The following is a 10,180-nucleotide window of genomic DNA, read 5'->3' on the forward strand; positions in this document are numbered from 1 at the left end:
TATAGAAATTGACACACTCAGTTATGTCTGACTCTTTGTGACCCTATGGACTGTAGCCTGCCAGGCTCCTCTATCCATGGAATTTTCCAGGCAAGAAATACTGGAATGGGTTGCCATCTCCTCTTCCAGGGAATCTTCCCAACCAAGGGATAGAACACTTGTGTCTTTTATCTCTTGCATTGGCAGGTGGATTTTTTTTTTTTTTTTTTTATCACTAGCGCCGCCTGGGAAGCCCCGTAGAAATTGACAGGATGATTCCAAAATTTATATGGCCATGAAACCATGAAACTCAGATTGGGACTTGAACCCACTCTTTTAATTGGGATCACACATCTGGTCTCAGGATTTAACGAAGCTCAGATTCTTGATGTCTCATCACAGAAAGAATTTAGTGAGAGACAGAGTGATAGGTAAGAAGTGGATTTATTTAGAGAGAAACACACTCCACAGAGTGTAGGCCATCTCAGAAGGTAAGAGTGGCCTTACCCTTTACCAAAAAAATTAAGTCTTTCACTGTTCCCATTGTTTCCCCATCTATTTGCCATGAAGTGATGGGACCAGATGCCATGATCTTAAGTTTTGAGTGTTGAATTTTAACCAAACTTTTTCACTCCTCTTTCACCTTCATCAAGTGAAAGTGAAGTCGCTCAGTTGTGTCTGACTCTTTGCAATCCCGTGGACTGTAGCCCACCAGGCTCCTCCATCCATGGGATTCTCCAGACAAGAATACTGGAGTGGGTTGCCATTTCCTTCTCTAGGGGAATCTTCCCGACCCAGGGATCGAACCCAGGTCTCCTGCATTGCAGGCAGATGCTTTAACGTCTGAGCCACCAGGGAAGCCCTCTATAATTTCTCTTCACTTTCTGCCATAGAAGGGTGGTGTCATCTGCATATCTGAAGTTATTGATATTTCTTTTTTTTTTTTTAAGTTATTGATATTTCTCCTGGCAGTATTGATTCCAACTTGCGCTTCATACAGCATGGTATTTATTATGATGTACTCTGCATATAAGTTAAATAAGCAGGGTGACGGTATACAGCCTTGACATTCTCCTTTCCCAATTTGGAACAGTCCATTGTTCCATGTCTGATTCTAACTGTTGCTTCTTGACCTGCATACAGGTTTCTCAGGAGGCAGGTAAAAGTGGTCTGGTATTCCCATCTCTTTAAGAATTTTCTACAGTTTGTTGTGATCTACACAGTCAAAGGCTTTAGTGTAGTCAATGAAGCAGATGTTTTTTTCTAGAATTCTCTAGCTTTTTCTATGATCCAGCAGATGTTGGCAATTTGATCTCTGGTTCCTCTACCTTTCCTAAATCTAGCTTGTACATCTGAAAGTTCTAGGTTCACACACTGTTGAAGACTAGCTTGAAGAATTTTGAGCATTACTTTGCTATCATGTGAAATGAGTGCAATTGTGCAGTAGTTCGAACATTTTTTGGCATTGCCATCGTGGTTATCCAGGTCATTAAGATCTTTCTGGTATAGTTCTTCTGTGTATTCTTGCCATTTTTTTTTTTTTTTTTTTTGCCCCACTGCACAGCTCTGGGATCTTTCTTAGTTCCCCGACCAAGGATTGAACCCAGGCCTCAGCAGTAAAAGCACAGAGTCCTAACCTTACTGGACAATGAGGAAAGTCCCAATGCTTTCAATATTTTATTTTCCTCTGTTTTCTTCAATGAACTAGAGTGTAAACTGGTACATATAGAACAATGGATAAAAGGCATTTAATTGTAACGCAAACCAGAAGAGCCAGTAACTTAAGCGCAGTGCTACTGATCGCTCCACAAGGCAACAGTGTAGCCTCTCTGGTTCCTATGAGACACTTCCACATTCTGGCGTTCTCAAATTCCCCAAAGAGCATTACTGTTTATAACTTGAAAGCCACCTGATGGCTAAATAAAAGCTTTGTAATGGAAACACATTCTAAAGAAAACATTCCTTAGGAAGAGCCAAAATGGCAAGTTCCAGGAATGAGGGAGAAAAGGGAAAGAAACTCTCTTCATTATTGTGTAACTTGTTGGGATGCCAACCATAGTTTGCTTTTTAAGAAGCAAATGAAATAGCAAAATCTTGATAGAGGAAAGGAAAACTCGTGCTTAATCCTTCTTTCTGAGAAGGAGAACTTAAAAGAAGTAAAATGAAGATATTGCATGCATGAATAGCATGTACTCATACTTGGCTTTAAAAAAGAGATAAGACTGAACCATTGCTGTAAAGCTTCCTCTGTGTAGTGTCTCACATAGTAGGCTGCATTTGTGCATTCGTTTTGGAGCCAGGCACTGGGCTGGTGCTGGGGAATCAGAGATGAAGACACAGTCCCTACTCCCAAAGAACCTAGAGTCTAGTAAGAGAATATTATAATTGAAATAATAGTTATGTTTAAGGTATACCAGTGAATTGGTGGGGTTTGGGTTGGAGGAGGCAGAGTAGCCTTGGATAGGAGATAGCACTTGCCCTTGCAATTGTGTTGTGTGTCAAAGGGCTTCATAAGAGATAGGGGCAGGGTGCATTTTGGTAAGAAAACTACAAGGAGTTCACTATTATAAGAGAGAAAAACATATAGGGTGTAATGGTGAGAGGTAAGGCTGGGAAATAGGGTCCATGCCTCTGTTAGGGTTTTTTGGTCATAAGCAAAAGAACTGACTGGGCTAATGTAAACAAAAAGGATTTATTGGAAAGATGAGTGGCTCATAGTATTGACGGGAAAGCTGGAAACTAGGTTTGGAAATAGAATCAGGGGCAGCTGCAAATTCTAGGCAGCAGGAACTACTCAACTGTCTGTCAGAGTGAGTGGGTGCCAATACATTTTTTTCTCTCTGTGTAATTTGATTCAGGACTCAAAATCCTGAGAGGGTATAACTGACTTTATATCATAAATCCATCCATCCAGGGCACCTTGATTTATTTTTTTGCCAACATTGTCCACCGTGGCGAAAAGGTAATTTGCAAAAAGAATGTGAGTGCCCTGAGGATTTGTCTTGTTGAGTTTATATTTAATCCTATAGACTAAAGGAGATCATTGAAGAATTATGAACAAGAAACTAAGATGATCAGAAATGTAGATTTTAGATCATCCTGGTTTAAATTGGAGGATGGACTGAAAGCGGGCAAGAATAGTATGAGGGAGACTTGTACAAAAACTCGAGCATTGATTGGGGGAAATGTTGAATGTTTGCATGTGATAGGGATATAGAAGTTGGTAAGCTAATGAGGAATATGCTTTTGAAAGATATTTAATAAGTAGAATAAACTGAAAGACCAATTGAATATGGGTGGTAAACAAGAAGAGTCTTGGTTGATTCCCAGGTTTCTGTTCTGAATATCTATTTGAAAGTTGATGCCATTTATAGACAGAATCCATTGAGAGGGCAGTTAGAGGAATAGAGCTTCCATAGTAAGTTGGATTATACATGTGTCCCATTTAGGATACATTGGAATTTTGAAATTGTTATATCTAATAGGTAGTTGAATATATGGGGATAGAGAGCAGGAAAAAGATCTATGCTAGAGAGCTTTGGAGGGTATTACTATGTAAATTGTCTTTGAAGTCATCAGACATGTACCATATTTTCTAGGTTTTGAGTATGGAATATAAAAGAAAAGGAATGAGAATCACATTCTAAAAGGAGGGTGAGGAGAACAGGATACTCACAGATAACAAGACGGAGAAGACAAATAGGAAGAAAGTTCATGTAAACCAGAAAATAATTCACTTGTGGTTTGATGAACCCTTACTGTAAACATATCAATCACAAACTGTTTCTAAGAAGGAAATGGCAACCCACTCCAGTGTTCTTGCCTGGAGAATCCCAGGGACAGGGGAGCCTGGTGGGCTGCCGCCTATGGGGTCACACAGAGTCGGACATGACTGAAGTGACTTAGCAGCAGCAGCAAGATATAATTGACATACCATACAATTCACCCATTTAAAGTGTACAATTTAGGACATCCCTGGTGGTCCAGTAGTTAAGAATCTGCCTGCTAATGCAGGGGACCTGGTTCGATCCCTGGTCCAGGAAGACTCAATATGCATGTGGCAATTAAGTCCATCTGCTGCAGCTACTGAGCCCACACTCTAGAGCCAGCAAGATGCAATGACTGAAGCCTGTGCACCCTAGAGCCGATGATCCACAATGAGAGAAGCCACCACAATGAGAAGCCTGTGCATGGAAACTAGAGAAAGCCAGTGCACAGCAGTGAAGACCTAGCACAACCAAAAATAAATAAATAAATATTTTAAAAACGAAAGTATGCAGTTCAGTTTTTTAGTATATCCTCAGGGTTCTGTAACCACTACCACATCTAATTTTAGAACATCTTCTCTCCCCTAAAAGAAACACCATACCTGTTAGTTGTTACTCCTCACCTCCCTCACACCTCTCCTCAGACCTCAGCAACCAACAGTCTATTCGTATAAATACTATCATATACCATGTGTAATTTTGTGGATGGCTTCTTTCACTTAGCATGAATTTTCAAGGGTCATTCATGTTGTAGTATGTACCAGTACATCATTCCTTTTTGTTGCTGAATAACCCTGTGTTATATAGATATCCCATGTTTTGTCTATTCATCAGTTGATGGACTTTTAGGGTTTTTTTCTACTTTTTGGCTATTAAGAATAAAACTGCTATGAACTTTCATGTTTAAGTTTTTGTATGGACATGTTTTCATTACCTAGGAGTGGTATTGCTGTATCATATGGTAACTAAGGGGCTCCCAGGTGGTTCCAGTGGTAAAGAATCCACCTGCCAATGCAGGAGACACAAGAGACATGGGTTGAATCCACACACACCATCCATCCATCCATGGTAATTATACATTTGACTTTTTGAGGAACTGCCAAGCTGTTTTTTCAAAGTGACTGCACCATTAACCACAAATTATCTTAAATATTTCTTTAGTTAATACTTTGGATTTATAATTACTTTTAGGAGATAGGCATTTCAATAGTTTACTAAAATAAGATGAACACCCTTGTAGAAATCACCCAGGTCATGCAATAGGACTTTGCCAGCCATCTTAGTATATCCTTCAGATGCCCCAAATCCATCACAGTTCCTAGCTTCTCTCTAAAAATAGCACCATTCTGATAATTGTATTATACATACAGAAGTTTCATAATAGTGATCCTAGAACCACTACCACCACCAAATTATGATTACTGAAAATATTTTCTGCCTGTATTGTCCTAGTCCTCTGCACATTTTTTGATAATCATGTTATACCTACATTGTCAGATCATATAGCTGTTACATACTACAGTCTATCTCTTATCTTCATTTAGTCTTAGTTTCTACAAGGAGCTATGTAATTAATGTTTACCACTGGTTCTTATGTCAGTGACTCTAGTCATTTTGACTGTCTGAAGCTCTTCCTCTAGTAGAATCATCAGCAAAGACTCATGGGAGCAATAATGCCTGAGTTCCTGTTGTTATTTAGTTTCTAAGTTGTGTCTGATTCTTTGGAACCCCATGGACTGTAGCCCACCAAGCTCCTCTGTCCATAGGATTTTCTTGGCAACAATACTAGAGTGGGCTGCCACCTCTTTCTCCAGCGGATCTTCCTTGACCCAGGGATCGAACCCTCATTTCTGGGTCTCCTGATGATGTAAAAAATCAGTTTTTCTGGATATAAAATCCTTGATTCATATATTCTTTTCTTGAGTGTCTTAAATATATACTTCATTTTCTTCTGGCACAAAATGTTGCTATTGAAGTCAATTATACTAGTCTAATATTTCGAAGTTTATGTCATGTGGTGTTCTTGCCTAGATGCCCAAAGTATTTTTTTTTTCTTTTTCTTTAACGCCAAACAATTTTACTAGATTATATCTTGGTGTTGGTCACTCTGGATCATCATTTTCAGATACACTGTATGCTTTTCCAATGTGTAGTTTTAATTCATTTGTTTTTTATTCTAGAAATGTTAGGGGAAGCACACTGACTGAAACCGCCCACCCTGGCCAGGCACCATAGTAACTATTTGCATGAGTTTTTTACGACAGGAGGTCCTGGTAAGGAACAGGGAACTAATAAGCCTCCACCAACCAGAAGAGTTTGGGAAAGGTCCAAAGGAGACACCACCTGTCCGACCACCTCCCAGAATCCTTCTCTTTGGCATCCATCTTGGCTGAACAAGGTGTGCACCACCAGGAAGGACTCTGAGTCAGAATGATTGACTAAGGACAACCCAGAAACCAATCCCATCACCATAAAACGGGAGACTGCAAGCCATGTGGCAGAGCTGTTCTCCTGGGTTCCCTTACCCTACTGCTCTCCATTCGGGTGCCCTTTCCCAATAAAATCTCTTGCTTTGTCAGCACATGTGTCTCCTCAGACAGTTCATTTCCTCGTGTTAGACAAGAGCCCAGAACAGAAATGCTACCTTGAGTAACATTGTTCGTATTTTTTCTCTTCCCTTGTTTTGTTTTTATTCTTTGAAGACTTCTTTTACCCAGGTGTTGGATTTTATTTGCCTGTTCTCAATATTTGTCATCTTCTCTCAAATCTTTTAAATTTCTTCCTTTTTTATTTAAATAATGTACCATCTTTTCATCCTACTTTTCTTAAAATATCACTTGTGTTGATTTTTTCCTGTGTTGCATCTAGTTTAGTCATTTTTAAAATTATTTTTTTAATGGTATTTCTTTTGGGGGGCTTATATCACTTCATTTTTGAAGATTTATAATTCTTGTGTTTTTTCATATATGTTTAATGCCTTTTATCATTTTATGTGTTAGTACATTAGAGTATTGATCTGTTTTTTGACTGTGTCTTTCTGGCATGATTTATTGGTATGTTATTCTGCTTCTTCTCTCTCTTTGTTTCTCTCTCTCTCTTTTTTTTTTTTTACAATAAACTTGTATGGGATTTGAGTGGCACATTTTTCTGTTGCCCTTATTTATGTAAAATTAGTTTTCCTAAAATTTTAGGAGGCTTGGTTCAGTTGGTTTTTTGCCTTCACAGAGCTCCCTGTTTTGTTGTTTTTGTATAATGTTAAATCTATGCTGGTTTGCTTTTTGAGATTTTCTGGCTCGTTTTTTCCTATCCCACTTTTATCTGGAGCTTCTCTTTCCTTCTGTTTTGTTTTACCTGCCCTGTTCAGTTTTGACTTCGTTTCCAGCAATTTCTCTCCAGTGTGGGACTTTGTGCTAGGAAGGAGCCATGGTTGTTTATTTTCTAGAATATGGGAGTCTGAACTTCTCCAGCCTATATCGACTTCATACTGTGAGGTCCTTACACTCACTTGCTGTTGAAATGGGCAAAACCCTTCTTGGTTTCAGACTTTGTTTTCAAATTGGCCCTTACCACTTTCAAGTGAATACCTATTGGCTATTCTAGGGGTTTCTTCTTAAGTCTGTCAGATGCTCCATTGTTTCCCTCTTTTTTCTCTTATATGAATGCTAGTGGCTCTTAGTGGTTTGGGCCCATCTGCTTGTAGTTTCACCTGCTGTATGTTTGAAATTTAGTTTAATAAAATGTTAGAGAAACATCACTGAACTCAACAAGACAGCTAGGTCCACAGTTGGATACTTTGCTATAAATTTTGTTGTAAATACTTTTCAAAGGCCCTGGGTTTTGTTGTCTAATTATTGTTTTTGTATGGGAATTGGGGAAGATATAAAAACTGAGTCACTGAGATTTCCCTGGTGGTCCAGTAGTCAAGAATCTGTCTGCCAAAGCAGGGGACACGGTTTTAATCCCTGGTCCAGGAACTAAGATCCCACATACTGCAAAGACAGCTAAGCCTGTGTGCCACAACTTCTGAAACCTAGGAGCCCTAGAGTCCATGCTTAACAACGGGAGAAGCCACCACAATGAGAAGCCCGCCTACTGCAACTAGAGAGTAGCCCCCACTTGCTGCAACTAGAGAAAGCCCGAGCCCAACAACGAAGAAGAGCCTGTTTACCTAAGGAAGACCTCGTGCAGCCAAAAATAAATATAAATAAATTAGAAAAACATTAAACAAATAAACAGAAACTATGCCACTATAATCACTGTTGCCATCATCCCAGAATCTAGATATATATGTGTATTTCCACTGAGAAGTCTAATCCTATGGCTTCCTTCTTGGGGATACTCTCTCTCAAATCACTTGTTCTGAGGAAAGTCAGCTGCCATGTTGGGAGAACACTCAGGCAGTCTCAGAGAGAGGTCAACCTAGCAACAAACTGAAAACTCCAGTCAATAGCCTGTGAGAGACTATGTCCTGCCAACAATCACATGAGTGAGTTTGGAAGTGCATCTTCCCCAGTCAGGCATTCAGGTGACCTCAGCCCCTGCCAGCCAATTGATTTGCAACCTCATGAGAAACTCTGAACCATCACCATTCACCTGAACTGATCCTGGATTCCCAATCCTCAAAAACTATGAGATAACAAATATTTGCTGCTTGAGGCAGGTAATTTTGGGGATATTTTTTTACTCAGTTGCTGCTGCTGCTGCTACATCACTTCAGTTGTGTCCGACTCTGTGCGACCCCATAGACAAATACAATTATGAACAAATGATCCCACTTTGTGGGCCTAGCTCTCTTACTGAGCTCAGTGATGTTTCTCTAACATTTTATTAAAGAAAATTTCAAACATACAGCAAAATCAAAAGATTTTATAGAGAACACCTATACCCACCACATAGATTTTATCACTGTTTTCCTGTGACTTTTAATGACATCATGTAGAGCTTATAGGAAAATATTGTTAGTAATATTTCAAAATGTTTACAGAATCATGGACTCCAGGACCACCACTTTCCAAGGTAAAATGTTCCTCCTATTAAGTATTTCTATTTTATTTCAGTTTAGTTCAGTCGCTCAGTCGTGTCTGACTCTTTGCGACCCCATGAATCACAGCACGCCAGGCCTCCCTGTCCATCACCAACTCCCGGAGTTCAGTCAGACTCATGTCATCGAGTCGGTGATGCCATCCAGCCATCTCATCCTCTGTCGTCCCCTTCTCCTCCTGCCCCCAATCCCTCCCAGCATCAGAGTCTTTTCCAGAGTCAACTCTTCGCATGAGGTGGCCAAAGTATTGGAGTTTCATCTTTAGCATCAGTCCTTCCAGAGAACACCCAGGACTGATCTCCTTTAGAATGGACTGGTTGAATCTCCTTGCAGTTCAAGGGACTCTCAAGAGTCTTATCTAACACCACAGTTCAAAAGCATCAATTTTTCACATTCAGCTTTCTTCAGAGTCCAACTCTCACATCCATACATGACCACTGGAAAAACCATAGCCTTGATGAGATGGATCTTTGTTGGCAAAGTAATGTCTCTGCTTTTGAATATGCTATCTAGGTTGGTCATAACTTTCCTTCCAAGGAGTAAGCATCTTTTAATTTCATGGCTGCAGTCACCATCTGCAGTGATTTTGGAGCCCCCAAAAATAAAGTCTGACACTCTTTCCACTGTTTCCCCATCTATTTGGCATGAAGTGATGGGACCGGATGCCATGATCTTCGTTTTCTGAATGTTGAGCTTTAAGCCAACTTTTTCACTCTCCTCTTTCACTTTCATCAAGAAGCTTTTTAGTTCCTCTTCACTTTCTGCCATAAGGGTGGTGTCATCTGCATATCTGAGGTTATTGATATTTCTCCCAGCAATCTTGATTCCAGCTTGTGCTTCTTGCAGCCCAGCACTTCTCATGATGTACTCTGCATATAAGTTAAATAAGCAGGGTGATGATATACAGCCTTGACGTACTTCTTTTCCTATTTGGAACCAGTCTGTTGTTCCATGTCCAGTTCTAACTGTTGCTTCCTGACCTGCATATAGGTTTCTCAAGAGGCAGGTCAGGTGGTCTGGTATACCCATCTCTTTCAGAATTTTCCACAGTTTATTGTGATCCCGACTGTCAAAGCCTTTGGGATAGTCAATAAAGCAGAAATAGATATTTTTCTGGAACTCTCTTGCTTTTTCCATGATCCAGCGGATGTTGGCAATTTGATCTCTGGTTCCTCTGCCTTTTCTAAAACCAGCTTGAACATCTGGAAGTTCACGGTTCACGTATTGCTGAAGCCTGGCTTGGAGAATTTTGAGCATTACTTTACAAGCGTGTGAGCTGAGTGCAATTGTGCGGTAGTTTGAGCATTCTTTGGCATTGCCTTTCTTTGGGACTGGAATGAAAACTGACCTTTTCCAGTCCTGTGGCCTCTGCTGAGTTTTCCAAATTTGCTGG

Source organism: Bubalus bubalis, chromosome 11 (assembly GCF_019923935.1).
Source record: "Bubalus bubalis isolate 160015118507 breed Murrah chromosome 11, NDDB_SH_1, whole genome shotgun sequence".
NCBI lineage: Eukaryota > Metazoa > Chordata > Mammalia > Artiodactyla > Bovidae > Bubalus > Bubalus bubalis.